General features: G+C 48.6%; 1 protein-coding gene across 1 annotated transcript in view; it reads left to right on the forward strand.

Moving 5' to 3' along the window:
• Positions 1-262: 262 nt before the first annotated feature.
• Positions 263-18,197, forward strand: part of LOC135182850 (nesprin-2-like) — a 277,205-nt gene continuing 259,270 nt past the window's right edge. The window contains exon 1 of the mRNA XM_064157392.1: positions 263-317. The gene's annotated coding sequence lies outside the window, so the exon portion shown is untranslated. The remainder of the gene's footprint in view (positions 318-18,197) is intronic.

The following is an 18,197-nucleotide window of genomic DNA, read 5'->3' on the forward strand; positions in this document are numbered from 1 at the left end:
TAGCCGGGGGGCTCGGGCAGCTGGGAGGGTGCCAAAGCTGTGCGGCCAGACCCAGCTGCGGGAGGCGGAAACCGCTCCGCCCCGGGAAGGTTCCCCCCACCGCAGCAGGCCGAGTTCTCCCGCCGCGGCTGGTGGAGGAGGAGCCCCGGCCGGGCCGGGCTGCGGGGGCCGTGGCCGCGCCGCCTTCCCGCCGGCGGGTGGGGAACGCCTTCGCTCGCTCGCTCGCTGGCAGCGGCCGGTCCCTCCTACTCCTCCTCCCACCCTCCCCGCCACCGCCACTACCCGCGCCCGCCGCCGATGCCGGGACTGCGCCTTCGGTGAGTCTGCTCCGCTGGGAGCTGCCCGCGGGAAGTTGCGGCCCGGCCCGGCCCAGTTCCAGCCCCACTGTCCCCAGTCCCGGCCCGCCGGTGCCACCGCCCCGCCCGGCTCCGCGCCGCTCCGTTCCGTTCCGTTCCTCCACCGCGGTGGTACCTGCCGCTCTTTGTTCCCCGCCGCCGCTGCCGCCTTTGTTCCCTCGGTGCCGGCTTCACCTTCGGCACCGCCCGCGCCCCCCGCGGGACGCTGCTGCATGGGGGGCGCGGAGAGAACTCGCTCCCGGAGCTGGTCTCCCCCTCTGCCGGACCGGGTTGACCCCCTCTGCCAAGCCTTTAGCCGAGAAAAGGGAGGAAACAGCTCCGGGGCAGCGGCGGGAGTTCACTCTGCGGAGCGGGGGGAGCACGGAGCTGGGTGTTGTGGGAACTCCCGCCTCTGCCGGGCCCTGCCGATGTCCGGCCGGGAGAGTTTTCCCGGCTGGAAGCCTGAGCCGGCTCCTTTTGGGGTGGGGTGGGCCCCCAGGGAGAGAGAGCACACAGTGGGGGCGTGCAGGTGGACGGCACTTCCCGGCGACTCCGCGTCTTGCCAGGGCTGCCCTCGTTATCGCTTAGGGAGTCGTTAAGTGTTGCGTTAGAGGTTTGGAAGCTGACGGTGGGTAGTGATTCAGACACAAGTCCCAGCGGAGGGAAAAGCAGTAACTACTTTCTCGAAGGGCTGCAGGAGGTTCCAGCACTTCTTCAGTTGCTCTTTTATCAGTGCCAGGTCGCTGTTGCTGCTGCCCTGAATAAAACACTGCCTGCTGCGAGCTCGCACTTTGCGTTCTTCCCACTGTAGACGGGCTCCTTTCTCTTCCCCCCCCGCCCCTTGCATGCCATCCTCCCTCTCACCTTTCCTCCCCTGTATGCCATCCTCCCTCCCATCTTTCAAGGACTCCTGGCAGTCTCCTGTCTCCTCTCCGAGCTGTTGCGGATCTGTGTTACTGAGACCCATGGGATGTGCTATGTGCGGCTCTCGGTGTGTAACTTGGTGCTGATTTGTGTCAGCTGCTGCCTGTGTATGGCCTGAAGGGAAAGCTCTCTGTCCTCCTTTCACCCCCAAGGCTGAAACCAGATTCAGTTCTTTGCCTGTCCCCCCCGAAAACTTGCTCTTCTCCATGTGGCCAGAAAACGGGTGCAGAAAGTGGGAGGTAGAATAGTTGTGCGCTCCTTCAGTTACTCAGGATGTGCAGGGGAAAAATTTGGGCACGTTTGAGAGCTTCTCATAACCTTTGTCAACAACCGGTGACTGTGTGTTCCTCACACCTCTGCTTCCCCGTTTCAGGGTGCTTTGTGTCCCGTTTGTCTTCCCTGCCTCTTTCTGTCGTTCCCATGTTTTCCTCCGCCTGAGTTTTCAGGGCGATCTCTTGTCACAGGACAGACAGACAAAGTTGTAAGTGCTGTGTGCAGGGTCTTGGATAGTTACTGGGACAGCTGGTCAGGCTGAGCGAACCGGAGCTATGCGAGTGCGTCTCTTTATACCTCTGAAATGCAGTGCCTGCGGAAGGGACACGAGTGGCCTCCGGCACTTGGCTGAGTCACGGTGTTCAGCCACTTCTGGGGTGGGTTCATAGCTCCAAGAAGGAACACAATGGTGGCTGTTAATGCTGCCTGCAAGAACGGTGTCCTCCAGCCTGCAGGCACTCGTACAACCACCTCGTGTTGAAATCAGGGCAGCCTAAATAATTGATTTCGAAGTGGGAAGGGACAGGGTAGTGGGGGGTAAGCATGCAGCGGCAGGGCAGCAGAAGCCCCAGCATCTGCCAGCAATGGCAGTGGGTACAAGTTGAAGCAGAGAGGGGTGGGACTATGGCACGCAGGAGTGTGAAGGGATGATGAAAAATTAGTGGTGATCACAGTAAATGCATCATCCTGTACAATGTGTGGCATGGCAGGGTTTGAGCCCTCCTGGAGTGCCACATGCTGCACACACATGTGTTCAGAAGTGTATAAATGATGTTTGTTCCCCCCTTTTCCATAATGAAGCATAATCACAGAATGATAGGAATTGGAAGTGACTTCTGGAGATCATGTAGTCCAGTCCCCACCACAGCAGGTTTACCTAGAGCAGATTGCACAGAACAATGTCCAGGCAGGTTTGGAATGACTCCTGAGATGAAGACTCCACCACATGGACAGCCTGTTCCAGTCTAATGAGTGATAATTACCTTTTTACTCTAATTCCTTAATTTAAACAGTTCTTTACAGTAACCTCAGGAAACTGTATTTTAAGTGTCATTGCTATAATTCTTTATATCAGCATGATGGTTTATGAGGGGTACTTTTTTTTTCCCCTCCAGTAAAATCTGAGGAAATCTTCATTAAAATGAATGAGAACTTTGTGTCATAGCACTCAGGCAGTGCCATAGTCTGATAGCTATTTTTTATTTATTAGTTGGGCAGAGATTTTGAGCACAGACACAATGAAGTAATTCAAGAAGCAGCATGCTCTACTGGCTAATGATCTAATAGGTTGAAAATGCTTTATCTCCTGGATTGTGAAGTTTTGTGGCATAAGGGAAAGTAACAAAAGAAAAGCAATCTTTACTGTTTGTTCCTTTGCAGCTTTCAACTGTGAGTTTTGTTACTTCTTATGATAGGCTTTCCTGCAAAGTTGCTTCTCGTTGCAGGAGAGAACTGTTTTGCTTCAGGGGGCAAAATGTGCCACAGTTTAGCCTTTTTACTGACTTCATTCTAAGTGTTGTAAAACTGCTTTACCAGTAATTAATTCCATAAGCAGTGAATTTAGCTCCACTCAGTTTCCTCACTGCCTGAATATAGAAATGAATTAAAGAAAAAAAAAAAAACAAACAACCCAAGGAGAGCATGAAAAAGCACAGCTTGGAAGATCAGGTATAAAGAGCCTCATTCATTTTGGTTTATCAGTAGTACAGGGATATGCCCTTACTCCATGAATCATCCCCTGACATCTGTTTGCAGCGCTGCTTTCTTAGCAACTGCTTCTCTGTTTTAGACCTGGGCTCTCAATGGCTGGGTTTGTATGGAGGGATGCAATCCAGACTCTTCCTAGAGAAGCTGTGCCTTTCAGTCCACTTACCCAATTCTTTTTCTTCCCTGGGGCCCAATAAACACTGGTTTTAAAAGTCTACCAGCTGAGATGCTTTTTGTGTGTTTGTGCAGAGAGATGCTTATCTCTGGCTTACCACAACTGAAGTGTTTCCCCAACATGATCTGGCAGCATGGGAGAGCACCTATCAGGTTGCAATGGGTTGTGTTGTTTCTCCCATTGAAGGAATGGGCTGTGTGTGCCACCATGCTTAACCCATCTTTCCCACAGTTTATTTTGGAACTGTCACAGGACTTTTAGATGTGTGAGAGGATGTAGCCATGGACAAGTGCTGGAAATGTAGACAGTGATGGCAAGGACCCACTCCTAGCAACATGCCTGTTTGTAGTCAGATTAGTCAGGTAGTTTGTAGTCAGGTAGTCAGATTAGGTGGTGGGATTACATGTGTGAAGTGCTTTATGAGTAATGCTTTGGGGATGGATCCATAAGCTGCAATTAAAGAGAAGATGACATTTCATACACCTCTCCCCTAACCTTCCTTTGCCCGAATTTCATCCCTGGCTGGTATAGGTGGAAGACTCTTGTAACTGGCCACATAGCCACTGGATGATCAGGTTGATCTGATTTTGCTGTCTGTGCTCACTGGTGGGATCTGTGACCCAAGCAGTGCTATAGGCTGGGGACTGAGTGGCTGGAGAGCAGTCAGGAGGAAAGGGACCTGGGGGTACTGATAGATAGTAAGCTGAAGATGAGCCAGCAGTGTGCCAAGGTGGCCAAGAGAGCCAATGGCATCCTGGCCTGCATCAGGAACAGTGTGGCCAGTAGGTCAAGGGAGGTTATTCTTCCCCTGTACTCAGCACTGGTCAGACCACACCTTGAGTACTGTGTCCAGTTCTGGGCTCCTCAATTCAAGAAAGATTTTGAGGTGCTGGAACATGTCCAGAGAAGGGCAACAAAGCTGGTGAGGGGCCTGGAGCACAAATCCTATGAGGAGAGGTTGAGGGAGCTGGGGGTGTTTAGCCTAGAGAAGAGGAGGCTCAGGGGTGATCTTATTACTGTCTACAACTACCTGAAGGGGCATTGTAGCCAGGTGGGGGGTGGCCTCTTCTCCCAGGCAACCAGCAATAGAACAAGGGGACACAGTCTCAAGTTGTGCCAGGGTAGGTCTAGGCTGGATGTTAGGAGGAAGTTCTTCCCAGAGAGAGTGATTGGCATTGGAATGGGCTGCCCAGGGAGGTGGTGGAGGCACCGTCCCTGGGGGTGTTCAAGAAAAGCCTGGCTGAGGCACTTAGTGCCATGGTCTGGTTGATTGGATAGGGCTGGGTGCTAGGTTGGACTGGGTGATCTTGGAGGTCTCCTCCAACCTGGTTGATTCTATGATTCTATGAAAGGGAGAGTTTTCTACTTCAGCTGATGTGACTGAGTTGGTCTGGAGCATGAATGTATGTCTGGGAGTACAGTTGGTACATCCACGCTAAGGGGCAGGCTTCATTCACCGCACTTGGGTGCAGATATGCAGCTTTCCTTGGAGGAGCAGGACATTATACTTACATGGCTATGAATCAAAAAATACAGTGTCTGTTACCCACAGGATTTGACTGCCTACCCATCCTGAATTGCCTCACACCCTGTGTAAGATGAAGGGCATCAGCAGCAAGTAGTCACTGCGAAGGCTAAATGTATTTGGGCTTGGGATAGTGCCAGGATGGGCAATGTCTGGAGTGTTTTGTCTGCAAAGGGATTGCGGAGTGGAGATGAGAAGGCTAAACAGTGTCTCCATGTACCAGCCAGCTTCCTGCAACTTTCACCGTTTACACACAAGCCCCAGTGTTAGGATACAAAGAGACAACCTCTATAGATCACCTAAAGTCTGCACAGCAGGAGATGAGGCAAGTTGCATCTGTGGAGTTGGTAAAGGGCCAGGACAAGGACAGAAGACAGAGGGAATGGGGGAAAACTACCATTTAGCTCATCTGTGCCCACAGGAAGGGAGCAGAAAGCTGTGCTGAGGAAAAGGGCTGGTGCTGAGCAGGCTGTTATCTCCCCATAGGAGGGGAAATGGGTCAGAGTTTTGATTCTGGTTTTAACTTCAGTCTGTGGCTTCTTGTTAGGAGGCGTATTTTGCTTTCTAACCTTCCTGCAGCCTGCTGATAACTCCAAGTACAATGCAGATGCACAGATTGGCTTGAGGTTTTTTTTTTAAGGAATTGCTGACCCTGATACCAGCACTGCTGTTTGTGGCCAGGAATGGGGAAGAAGAGAAAAGAGTGGTATTAGTTATTTGAGCTTTAAGACATGGGCTGAAAGTTGTATTGGAGGAAATTACAATTGAGATGGAAAACAAAGCACTTGTAATTACTTCTGTGGAAGTGCAGGGAGGAGGCAGAAATGTGGAGTTTACAGAGAAAAGTTTTGCTTGTTGAATCTTTTGGCCTATTGATTGCCAGGGGAAAGACAAGAACCTGGTGAATGATGCAGTGGAACAGTGAGGCAGAGAGGGGAAAGAATATGTTGCTGAACATGCCTTGTTGGTCTTCAGCTGGCCATAAAGTACCTACAAAGATACTTGAGAAGTGGAGTCAGTTTGCTTTGCATTAGTGAGACCTCTGTTTAGTATTGGATTGGTTTTTGTTGTTAATAACCACCTAAATGATGTAGGGAGAGAAACAAAAGCTGCTCCTGAGGCAGCATGTCCTGCTTCTTGGAAGCTTAGTGGACAATACAAAGTTTTGGTTGTAGGACTACATGATGAAAGCTTCAAGTTCAATGACTAAATGAAGCTCTTCCAGCAAAGCCAAGCCCTCTTGGTGCAGGTAGTTGCATACTGTGTAGCTGCAAGGTATTTTCAAGGAAGGGAAGCAGGAGTGCTTGCACAATATATCTTTGGTGGAGACCCTCTCACATGGAAGCTGAGAGTGATGATTCTTTGCTTACTTGCTTTCTTCCAAGTTAAAAGGGTGAGATTCATTTTACCAAGCTACAGCATATCTATGTGCATGAAAAACAGTTATCCAGCCTCCTTTTGTAGTCAGCAGAGAGGAGTAAACACTTTTGGGCTGTGATTCATCCACACTGCACTGGACATCTAAAAATACTTTGGACAAACTACCCTAAAAGTGCCTGTTTCTCTCCATTGTTTCTGCAGAGTTCAAACAATGAATGCACATGAAGGCATCTCCCCTGTAGCTGTTCAATGTCAGGAGAGCTGAATCTTGTCCAAAGTGTCTCATTTCCCAGCAGAGATTCTAAGGAGGGCTCCCAGTGAGGTCATTTCTACCAGACTTGGCGTCTGTGTAGCTGGCACAGTGTAAGGCAGTGTGCCTGGAGTGCTTTACCTGAGATTGTAGAGCAGACAGCAACGACCAGTTCAAAGCCTTCCTCTTCCCCTAGTCACTCACTGGCTTCAGAAAAGCTTTGGGCTTGACCAACAGTGCCAGACAATCTTCTGCTATAAATAAGAGGCCAAAGGGGATTTGCAAAGTGGCTTTTTTCAAGGCTGCACAGAGGTGGAAGCAATGCAGATGATTGCAAGCTCCCAGAGGTGCGTTCCTTCCCCTGCCCTTGCTCCTGATAGCTGCCTTGCAGTCTCCTGCCCTCCCTGGAGCAGAATCCCCTGCTTAGTGCTTGGTGGTGGACAGTGCTTGTTAACTTCCTTTTGGTGAAAACTCTTCATAAAATTATGTAGGCTGTCACTCATCTTTCATTCCCTGCCTTTTATCTTCAGAAATCCACAATTGAGGCAGATAGTTGAATTATTGTGTGTCTGCTGGGCTGGTGTGGATCGTTCTAAGTGTGCTTTTCATCTGCAGCAGATGGTTAAACTTTGAAGGTGTGAATGTGCTTCACTTTAGGCTTGCAGTGCCCTAAGAGCATGTATGATTATTGAGTCATATTCTGATGATGTCCAGAGGCTCTTTAAACTGACGTGTCCAAAACATACAATGTGTGTCTCAATGCCAGGCTCTAGGAGCTTTGGAGTTGCAGAGAACTGACTTGGTCTGCTCTGAGGTGTTGTTGCTGCCACCTCTGTGTTAGTGGTTTTGAAAGAAGGTAATCATGCTCTTCTGCAAAAAGGCCACACTTACCTGCACAGGTAAACCAGGTATGATAGGGGTAAAATTTCTGCTGTGTGGAGAAGTAGTTTACGACAGAAAGACTTCATTTGCTAAATGAGCTGATTGTGTAGGGGGGAGAATTTGTTGCAGGAATTTGCTTGTATAGCAGGATACGAAGGACAGAGAAAAACCAAGTGTTTAAATGGATCCTGTGGACTTTGGATTTCAGAAGAACACCAGAGTGTTCTGTCTTTCTTTGATAGGTGAGAAAGAATATGATAGCTGTGAAATAGAATGTCCTGTCCAAGCCATAGATTGCTTCCTGTAGTTCTGATTAGAGAATCTATGGGTGAACTCAAGAGGTGAAACTGATTGGTTTGATACCAGAGGGAATAACTGAGGAGAGGAGGGAAGGAGCAAACTATTAAGAGCTGGGAGAAAAGCCAGTCTCAAAAATAAACATCAAAGATCAATTCCAGGTATTTCCTAGTATTGTCCTCTTGCTTTATCAGCCACTTGGACTGTAAGGATTGTTTTCACAGTTAGCAGACTGAGAGGTTTAGGGTTATTTGGGGTGTATTTTTTAAAGCAAAAAAAAAAAGTGCCTGATAGCTTCTTAACAGTGTTGTTTCTTAGCAGAACTGGGTGGGATGTCAGTGACGAAATACCCCTGGGATGGAGAAAGCAGAGCTTGTTATTGTAAGAGGGAAGCAAGAGCAGCTTTGTTTCAGAGGAGTGAAAAATCTGAATTTTCTTCATAGCTCTGTGTCCAGAGCAGCTCAGCAGCTCCTGTGGGGTAGGAAGCAGATATTTGTGCATCATAGATGTGAGCAAATGCTGTTCCTGCCGAGAAGTTGTGCCTTTCTAGTGCTGCAGGTAGACTTGGCATGACTTTACTGATGTAGTTTGTGAATGAAAGCTTCGCCTTTGAAAGGCTTGAAGTGACTCTGAACATGTTTCTTCTTGCAAGAATTTTCAGAGAAGCCAGTGCAGGAGGTTACTGTAGCGAAAGCCAGCATGGGGATTGTAAGGAAATTGGAGCACATCCTGTTCCAAGAGCTGGCGCTGGCAGTCACATCCCCTTGCTGGAAAGGTGTGGCTCTGCAGACTGTACAGAAACATGCCCCAGTGGGCTGGAATTGGCTCAGGTGGCCAGCGTGGCTCTCGGCTTACCTCACCTGCTTGGCTGTGGCCTTGCTGTGGCTGCCTGGGATGCGAGAGCATGTTATGGGAGCTCTCCTTACACAATATATGTTCTCTGTTGCATGACTGAACTTGTCTTTAAGTAACATATGTGTTAGTAATATTGCAGCCTTTCAGTGAGGGAGATGCAGGTGGGGCTCACAGGTATTTGTTCTGTTTTGTAAGAAATCTCAGCTCTCAAAGAAACCAGCCAGGACAGTTTGGTGATTCAGACACTGATGAGGAGACTGTCATAGAATCACAGAATGTCATCTTGCATGTACAGAAGGGGAACATATGAGCTACAGAAGGGGATTGAATGAGCTTCAGAAGGCATCCTTTAGCCTGAGCTTTTTCTGATTTGGAGACCTTGGCCTTGCAATTGCAACTGTATAGCTTTTTTTATTTGGTACAGTGAGAACAGTTTATTCTAGGAGGTTCCTCTTTACATCATAGAATCAACCAAGTTGCAAGAGACCTCCAAGATCAGCTGGTCCAACTTATCACCCAGCCCTGTCCAGTCAACTAGACCCTGGCACTGAGTGCCCCATCCAGTCTTTCCTTAGAATCATACAATCACAAAATGAACCAGGTTGGAAGAGACCTCCAAGATCATCCAGTCCAACCTATCTCCCAGCCCTATCCAGTCATCTAGACCATGGCACTAAGTGCCTCAGCCAGGCTTGTCTTGAATACCTCCAGGGACGGTTCCTCCACCTCCTCCCTGGGCAGCCCATTCCAATGCCAATCACTCTCTCTGTCAACAACTTCCTCCTAACATCCAGCCTAGACCTCCCCTGGCACAACTTGAGACTGTGTCCCCTTGTTCTGTTGCTGGTTGCCTGGCTGAAGAGACCAACCCCCACCTGGCTACAATCATAGAATCACAAAATGAACCAGGTTGGAAGAGACCTCCAAGATCATCCAGTCCAACCTAGCACCACCCAGCCCTATCCAGTCATCTAGACCGTGACACTAAGTGCCTCATCCAGTCTTTTCTTGAACAGCTTCAGGGACGATGACGCCACCTCTGAAGTTATTCTATAGGCTCAAAACTATGCTATAGATCAGAGATTTAGGTTTCTGTGTTGTTTGTTAGTGGTGGATTTGTTGTTGTTGTTTTTTTCTCTAAAGCTACTAATTCTTTGAAATCAAAGAGAAAGACATTTTATTTGTTTTAAGCACTGTTTCACTTAGTGTAGCAGTGCAGAGGCTCTGCTGAATTGCCTGAGTGCTTTTCTTCTGCAGCAGAGGGTCGTGCACAGTCAGTGTGGGAGACAGCACTGTCAAAAGATCTGTTTCATGTGTACAAAACTACCAGAGCCATGTGAACATGCAGGAGGCGCTTAGAGAAAGGCTGCTTTGCCCACAGACCTGGAACTGCGTGGGACAGAAGGGTGTAAAACCAATCCTCAAAGACTCTGAATTGCACATTGGGGAGAATTTTCAACTAGAAGAATTATATGGGCCTGAAAAGCTTGATTTATGGGGAGGTAGTCCCTTCAGGTCAGAGTGGAGGTGTTTTAGGGGAAGAGTGGTTGGTTGTGTTGCTGTAGCATCAATTGGACATGCTTGAGAGAGCAGCTGATGAATTCGCAGCTGTCAGGCAAGGATTCATCATTTAAATAGTAATCTGCCCTTCAAAATTGGCAAGCTTCATTTGTTATTTTCTTGACAAATACCTCTTTTGTGTTTTCCTTCTGCCTGCACAGAACAGCAGGCGCTGCTGGAGAGAGCTACTTGCAGTAGATTCCTTTTCCCTGCTATATTTAGTGATCAAAACAAGTTGGTGATCTTTACAGGAATACTGCCAAAGCAGATAGGTTTAGCATGAGACATGCCCTTTCTGTTTTGGCTCCCTGATGCACACTGCATTCACTTTCCTCCCTTTTCCTGACACCATCAGTGGCTCTGTCTGCAGAGATCTGTTGTGCAAACACTGCGCTGCCACTTCTAGTGATTCTGCTCAGTAAGAACAAGTTTGTGCTTGAGTAAAAGTCCTGTGTTTAGATTGCCTCTATCTTTACCTTGCTGCTTTCTTCCTTTCTTGGAAGAGCAGGTTACTGCCCTTCAGGAAGGTGTTTTTGAACAGGAGCAGCTGTATTATATGAGAAATTAATTGGAAAAGAACCTTAATTGAGAAACTGCAGGCCTTTTATTGCTTCATTCCACAGAATAATCTGTTTGTTAACCATTTGACTGTTGCCTTCATTTGGGGCAAAAGTGAATTAAGAGGGCAGTGGAAAGGGAACATTTGTGTTCCTTCAAAGGCAAAATATCACTAGGAACCTGATTCTCATTCGTATCATGTTATTAATATGAAGCAGGTGTAGTTATTGTATCCTGCTGTTTAAGATACCTTTTACACCATGCCAAGTGGTGCCTGTGTTGATGGGAAAGTGGCTATGAGTCTCTATTAAAACACAAACCAAAGAATTTCAGGTGCAGTCCAGGGGAAAGAAAAAACAAACATAGGGAAAAACAAAAATAGAGAGCTTCTTGTAGTGCTTCTTTCTTGGTTAAAGCAGGCACTGTTGTCCATTTTTTTTCCCCTGGATGAGAATTAAGCTTGCTCAGATTGCAAGTGATTTCCTTTCCCTTCCTTTCCCTTCCTTTCCCTTCCTTTCCCTTCCTTTCCCTTCCTTTCCCTTCCTTTCCCTTCCTTTCCCTTCCTTTCCCTTCCTTTCCCTTCCTTTCCCTTCCTTTCCCTTCCTTTCCCTTCCTTTCCCTTCCTTTCCCTTCCTTTCCCTTCCTTTCCCTTCCTTTCCCTTCCTTTCCCTTCCTTTCCCTTCCTTTCCCTTCCTTTCCCTTCCTGAGCTGTGAGGAACGATATGAATAACTGTAGCCCTGCACTTCTGTGCTGGGAACTGCAGTGCCTATAGGTTAGAGGTCTGTTTGTGCCCTGCAGCACCGGGGCAGCTGTGGCCATGCTGCAGCCTTCTCCTTGCTGAGAAGAGGTCAGGCAGAGCATGGCTACTCAGTGCCGTGCCTGATTACCAGACTTGTCTGAGCCCAGGTAGCTGGGGGAAAGGGGCCAGGTAGAGGAAGTTTTCCTGTGAAGATGGAGCAGGGCTCTTAGGAGTGAAAGGACAGCTATTGTCATCTCGTTGCATGCTTTCCTCCTTAACCAGGTGGGTAGGAAGAGGTCGTGTTTATACACTGGAGATACAGTATGGATCTTGCACCAGGCTGGGCTTCTCCTGTTGTTTTTATGATAGCCTCTGCCTGCAGCGTTGTTGTCTGTGGGAAGTGGCCTTGAGCCTGCAGCCTTGCTGGGACGATAGGCAGCAGGGAAGCATGGGATTGGCTTCTGCTTTGGAAAGGCTTTTCCATTCTGGCCCTGCAGCAATATGCTGTATAAATGACATGGCATTTTGCACAGAATTTGAGGCTTCTGGGCATTGCACATGTAGACTTGGGCTGGGATGTTCTTATGGTCTGTGTTTTGAAGATGAGTTGTCATCTATACCCTTGTGTGCTAGTTTGAAGCTGGCTAGAATGTTTTGGTGAGAAGGACTAGATTACATTCCCATTGGAATGGGCTGCCCAGGGAGGTGGTGGAGGCACCGTCCCTGGGGGTCTTCAAGAAAAGACTGGATGAGGCACTCAGTGCCATGGTCTAGTTGATTGGTTAGGGCTGGGTGCTAGGTTGGACTGGATGATCTTGGAGGTCTCTTCCAACCTGGTTGATTCTATGATTCTACAGGCTGTGAAAGGAAAATGATGGTGATGTCTACTTCCCTCAAAGGCTTGCTGAGATGTATAAGAACAAGAATTAAAACCTAGATAAGGGACTACTCCTGCTGGGGAGCTCTGAGCTGCATCTCTCTCTAACCTCACCCTCTGTTTCTCTGCCATTTTTCTGACTAATCCACTTTGCTTCCTAACCCCCCTGGCTGAACCTCCATTCTTCCTTGGGACTGGGGTAAGGTTGTGGGGGGAGGAGAAGCTGAAGAGGCAGCCAGGAGCCCCTCCTGGGGACTCAGGTTTCTGGGATGGCTGTTGTGTTTCTGTATTACCTTTTACCTTGTCTATTTCTGTCTATACTGTAAATATCTGCTTGTATATTCTGCTAAGTTGTAAATATAAGCTTCATTCAAATTCCCAGAGCTGGCTGAGAATAGTCTGGGTGATTTCCAAAGTGTGGGGGAATGGGGAACACCCAAACCATCACACCTTGATTTTGATAGAGCCATGAAGTCCCATAGTATTTCTAGCTTTCTCCATGGTAGTGTACCCTGGAGTGATCAAGGAGCATGGCATCAGCCTTCTGAGCATATCCAGGCATTTGTTGCGCTCCCTTTTTACAGTAACAACTGTGATTTTGAGTTCTGAGTGATTCTGGATTTTATTAATGATGTAGGAAAACTTGAAAACCAGTTGAGAAATGAATCTTTCCTCCAACTTGAGTAAGTTTGCTGTCATACTGCATTTTCACATGGGAATAGGCCAGTGTTGGACAGGTTCCTACTCTGAGGACAAACAAATGTATTTGCACCTCCAGAGACCAGATTTTGTCCATGTGTGAACATGGTCTAGTTGACTGGCTGGGGCTGGGTGCTAGGTTGGACTGGATGAGCTTGGAGGTCTCTTCCAACCTGGTTGATTCTATGATTCTAAGGTGCAGTTCTGTTAATAAAAGCATTTGTGTGTGCGTGTGTTAACAACAGCATGGAGTGAATGCAGTTTTCAGACTGTATAATCATAGAGTCAACCAGGCTGGAAGAGACCTCCAAGGTCATCCAGTCCAACCTAGCACCCAGCCCTATCCAATCAACCAGACCATGGCACTAAGTGCCTCAGACAGGCTTTGCTTCAACAGCTCCGGGAATGGTGACTCCACCACCTCCCTGGGCAGCCCATTCCAATGCCAATCACTCTCTCTGCCAACAACTTCCTCCTAACATCCAGCCTAGACCTCCCCTGGCATAACTTGAGACTGTGTCCCCTTGTTCTGTTGCTGCTTGCCTGGCAGAAGAGACCAACCCCACCTGGCTACAACCTCCCTTCAGAGAGGTGTAGACATCAGTGAGGTCAGCCCTGAGCCTCCTCTTCTCCAGGCTGCACACCCCCAGCTCCCTCAGCCTCTCCTCACAGGGCTGTGCTCCAGCCCTCTCACCAGCTTCATGGACCTTCTCTGGACACCTTCCAGTATCTCAACATCTCTCTTGAATGGAGGAGCCCAGAACTGGACACAGCACTCAAGGTGTGGCCTGACCAGTGCTGAGTACAGGGGGAGAATAACCTCCTTTGTCCTACTGACCACACCATTCCTGATGCAGGCCAGGATGCCATTGGCTCTCTTGGCCACCTGGGCACACTGCTGGCTCATCTTCAGCTACTCTCTACCAGTACCCCCAGATCTCTTTCTTCCTGGCTGCTCTCCAGCCACTCTGTCCCCAGACAAGGTAATTGTACCAGGATGACTGATATATTACTCCCCCCAGAAAAAAGAAAAGGTCAATAAATACACTTTCCTAGCCACGTTTTTAAATTGATTAAGGCCATGAGAAGATCTATTGTGTTCTGTGGCAGGAAGTATTGCTGGTGTGTAAATCAAAGACAAGCCAGCAACATTTGCTGGCCTTAAAAAGTCTGTGGCTTTTGTATACTCATAGGCTTGCCCTGGCATGCTTTCAAGATTTATAAATAGATCACTGGGAAGTCCCTGGATAACAAAAATGTACTGCTGCTGGTTGTCATAAATAAACCAGAAATGTCTTGGTCTTGCAGCTCCTACTCTTTGGTGGAGCCCTTACTTGTCCACATAGCTCCAGTGTATCAGCTCTCATGAGACAAGACTATTTCTGTGGCAGTGGGACATAGCTTTGTTTCTGTCTCTGTACATCTTGCAGATCTAAATGCTTTCTGGGCTTGGTTCTTTCTGAGCAGAGTTCTTCAGTCTTTTCAGACCTTTTCCAGTTCCTTCATCTCTGGCTACTGATACCTTGGGGGCACCCAAGGCCAGATTTGTTTCATCATTATCCCAGGTCAGGTGGTGCAGGGCCTTTCTAATGCCACGTGCTCTAATACCACTTAATAGAAGACTGCCTGATACCCATCAGGGTATTACATAGGATCAGAAGGCTGTAGCTTCTTTTTGCTGTCACCTTCAGAGTGATGGAAGCCCTTTTTTTTCTCTCAAAGAAAAGCACAGAGGTGAGAGGCCTGGAACACAGCCCTGTAAGAAGAGACTGAGGGAGCTGGGGGTGTTTAGCCTGGAGAAAAGGAGGCTCAGGGGCGACCTCATTGCTGTCTACAACTCCCCGAAGGGAGGCTGTAGCCAGGTGGAGGTTGGTCTTTTCTGCCAGGCAACCAGCAACAGAACAAGGAGACACAGTCTCAAGTTGTGCTGGAGGCTGGATGTTAGGGTGAAGTTGTTGGCAGAGAGAGTGATTGGCATTGGAATGGGCTGCCCAGGGAGGTGATGGAGCTGCCATCCCTGCAGGTGTTGAGGAAAAGATTGCATGAGGCACTTAGTGCCTTGGTTTAGATGACTGGATAGGGCTGGGTGCTAGGTTGGGCTGGATGATCTTGGAGGTCTCTTCCAACCTGGTTGATTCTGTGATTCTCCTAAGTCAGAAATAAGCTGGGATCCTTGTTAATAACAAAAAGGAAGAGGGTCTTCAGTCAGTCTGCATTGTGGAGCTCTACTTCCTTTGGACTAGTTCACCACAGATAAAAATCTGCCGTTTCTGTTCATGATGTTGGCTCAACTGAGCACATGAGTAATAATTATCTGTTGCTAGGAACAGACTTCAGTTTACATGCAGAGGCCTCTATGGAGGGAAAGTCTTATGGGTCCCAAGTGGTTCATAAATAATCAGTGGCACTTCAAAGAAGGAAAAGCAAAAACAAGCCTTTGGAGATGCCATGCAAAGATGTCTGTAATTCCTATTGCAACACCAGTGGAAATCATGTAGCCAATGTATTTGGGAAAGTATGGAGCATGTGTCTACAAAGGCAAAACCTGTAATGCAGGCATTTACTCACAGTGGGTTATAATATTCACCTTCCTCTAGCTGGGCTTGTTTGCAAGGTGTCTGCTGCTTCCAGCTTTAAGGACTGCACGCCTGAGCTGATGTGGTGATGTATGATTTTTCAGGGTTGGCTTGTGGAGAGGGGTCTGAGGGCACATCTGTGCAGCAGGCAATGGCACAGTGCAGAGGTATGGAGGAATTATCTATAAACTTGGAGACTGCAAATGGTCTTGCCTGGCACAGTATGGAAGTTACACCAACTAATTCCTAATTAGTGTGCACAGTTGATTTCTAGAGCCCTACAAGGCTCTAGAGCAGGGGTCCTCAAACTTTTTAAACAGGGGGCCATGTCACTGTCCTCAGACACTGTCAGGGGCTGCACTATGGTTTGGTTCCAGCCCAGCAGTATCAGAGGCAGGACTATAGTTTGGTTCCAGCCCAGTAGTGTCAGAGGCTGGACTATAGTTTGGTTCCAGCCCAGTAGTGTCAGAGGCTGGACTATAGTTTGGTTCCAGCCCAGTAGTGTCAGGGCTGGACTACAGTTTGGTTCCAGACCAGTAGTGTCAGGGCTGGACTACAGTTTGGTTCCAGCCCAGTAGTGTCAGGGCTGGACTATAGTTTGGTTCCAGCCCAGTAGTGTCAGGGGCAGGACTATAGTTTGGTTCCAGCCCAGTAGTGTCAGAGGCTGGACTATAATTTGGTTCCAGCCCAGTAGTGTCAGAGGCTGGACTACAGTTTGGTTCCAGCCCAGTAGTGTCAGGGCTGGACTACAGTTTGGTTCCAGCCCAGCAGTATCAGAGGCAGGACTATAGTTTGGTTCCAGCCCAGTAGTGTCAGGGCTGGACTATAGTTTGGTTCCAGCCCAGTAGTGTCAGGGTCTGGACTATAGTTTGGTTCCAGCCCAGTAGTGTCAGGGCAGGACTATAGTTTGGTTCCAGCCCAGTAGTGTCAGAGGCTGGACTATAGTTTGGTTCCAGCCCAGTAGTGTCAGGGGCAGGACTATAGTTTGGTTCCAGCCCAGTAGTGTCAGAGGCTGGACTATAATTTGGTTCCAGCCCAGTAGTGTCAGAGGCTGGACTACAGTTTGGTTCCAGCCCAGTAGTGTCAGGGCTGGACTACAGTTTGGTTCCAGCCCAGTAGTGTCAGGGCTGGACTACAGTTTGGTTCCAGCCCAGTAGTGTCAGGGCTGGACTACAGTTTGGTTCCAGCCCAGTAGTGTCAGGGGCAGGACTATAGTTTGGTTCCAGCCCTGTCCCAGCAGGTGCTTGGGGGCTGCAGAGGCTGAGTGGATTAAGTGTCAGGAAGTGGCTGCTTGGTTTCCCCCCAACCCCCAGCAGAGGGGGGGCAGGGGTGTTCGGTAAATACTGGTGGGCCAGATTGAGGAGCCTGGGGGGCTGTATCTGGCCCGTGGGCTGTAGTTTGAAGACCCCTGCTCTAGAGGCTGAGGGAGCTGAAGTTGTTTGGCCTGGAGAAGTGGAGGCTCAGGGCAGACCTCATTGCTGTCTACAGCTACCTGAAGCGAGGCAGTAGCCAGGTGGGAGTTGGTCTCTTCTGCCAGGTAACCAGCAACACAAGGGAACACAGTCTCAAGTTGTGCTGGGGGAGGTCTAGACTGGATGTTAGGAGGAAGTTGTTGCCAGAGGGAGTGATTTCCCATTGGAATGGGCTGCCCAGGTTGGTGCTGGAGTCATCATCCCTGGAGATGTTCAAGAAAAGCCTGGCTGAGGCACTTTGTGCCATGGTCTAGTTGATAGGATAGGGCTGGGTGCTAGGTTGGACTGGATGATCTTGAAGGTCTCTTCCAAACTGGTTGATTCTATGACTCTATGATCAATGGAATATGCATTTTATATTTTAACTGTAGTTACATAGGTTGTTTTGAAAGTGGCAGCAGTAGAGGAGCATACTATATAGCTGCTTTTTTTTTAATACTTGGGGCAGCTGAAAAACTTTTCAAATCATTCCTAACTGTAATGCTGAGGCTTTGAAATTCTTGCTAATGAATCCTCTAAATCCATCTGAAACTTTCCCCTCCTCTTTCTTTTCAAAGAAGAATGTCCTCATAAAGACCCTGCTTAAAAAGACCCTCTCTTAGGTCTCTTTGAGACTTTAGCCTGGCTGGAAACGTGGTAGTTAAATCAGTGCTGTCTGTTGTCATGATAGTGTCTCTAGACACTGTCATGCATAGAGAAGAGGAGGCTCAGGGGTGACCTCATTGCTATCTGCAACTACCTGAAGGGACATTGTAGCCAGGTAGGGGGTGGCCTCTTCTCCCAGGCAACCAGGAATAGAACAAGGGGACACAGTCTCAAGTTGTGCCAGGGGAAGTATAGGCTGGATGTTAGGAGGAAGCTGTTGGGCAGAGAGAGTGATTGGCATTGGAATGGGCTGCCCAGGGAAGTGGTGGAGTCACCATCCCTGGAGGTCTTCAAGAAAGGACTGGATGAGGCACTTAGTGCCGTGGTCTAGTTGCTTGGCTAGGGCTGGGTGCTAGGTTGGACTGGATGGTCTTGGAGGTCTCTTCCAACCTGGTTGATTCTGTGATTCTGGAATGGTTATATTCAGATGAGTTCCCTGAGATTTCCAGTCTGCCAACAGCTCTTAG

This window comes from Pogoniulus pusillus, chromosome 1 (genome assembly GCF_015220805.1).
Source record: "Pogoniulus pusillus isolate bPogPus1 chromosome 1, bPogPus1.pri, whole genome shotgun sequence".
NCBI classification, from domain to species: Eukaryota; Metazoa; Chordata; class Aves; order Piciformes; family Lybiidae; genus Pogoniulus; species Pogoniulus pusillus.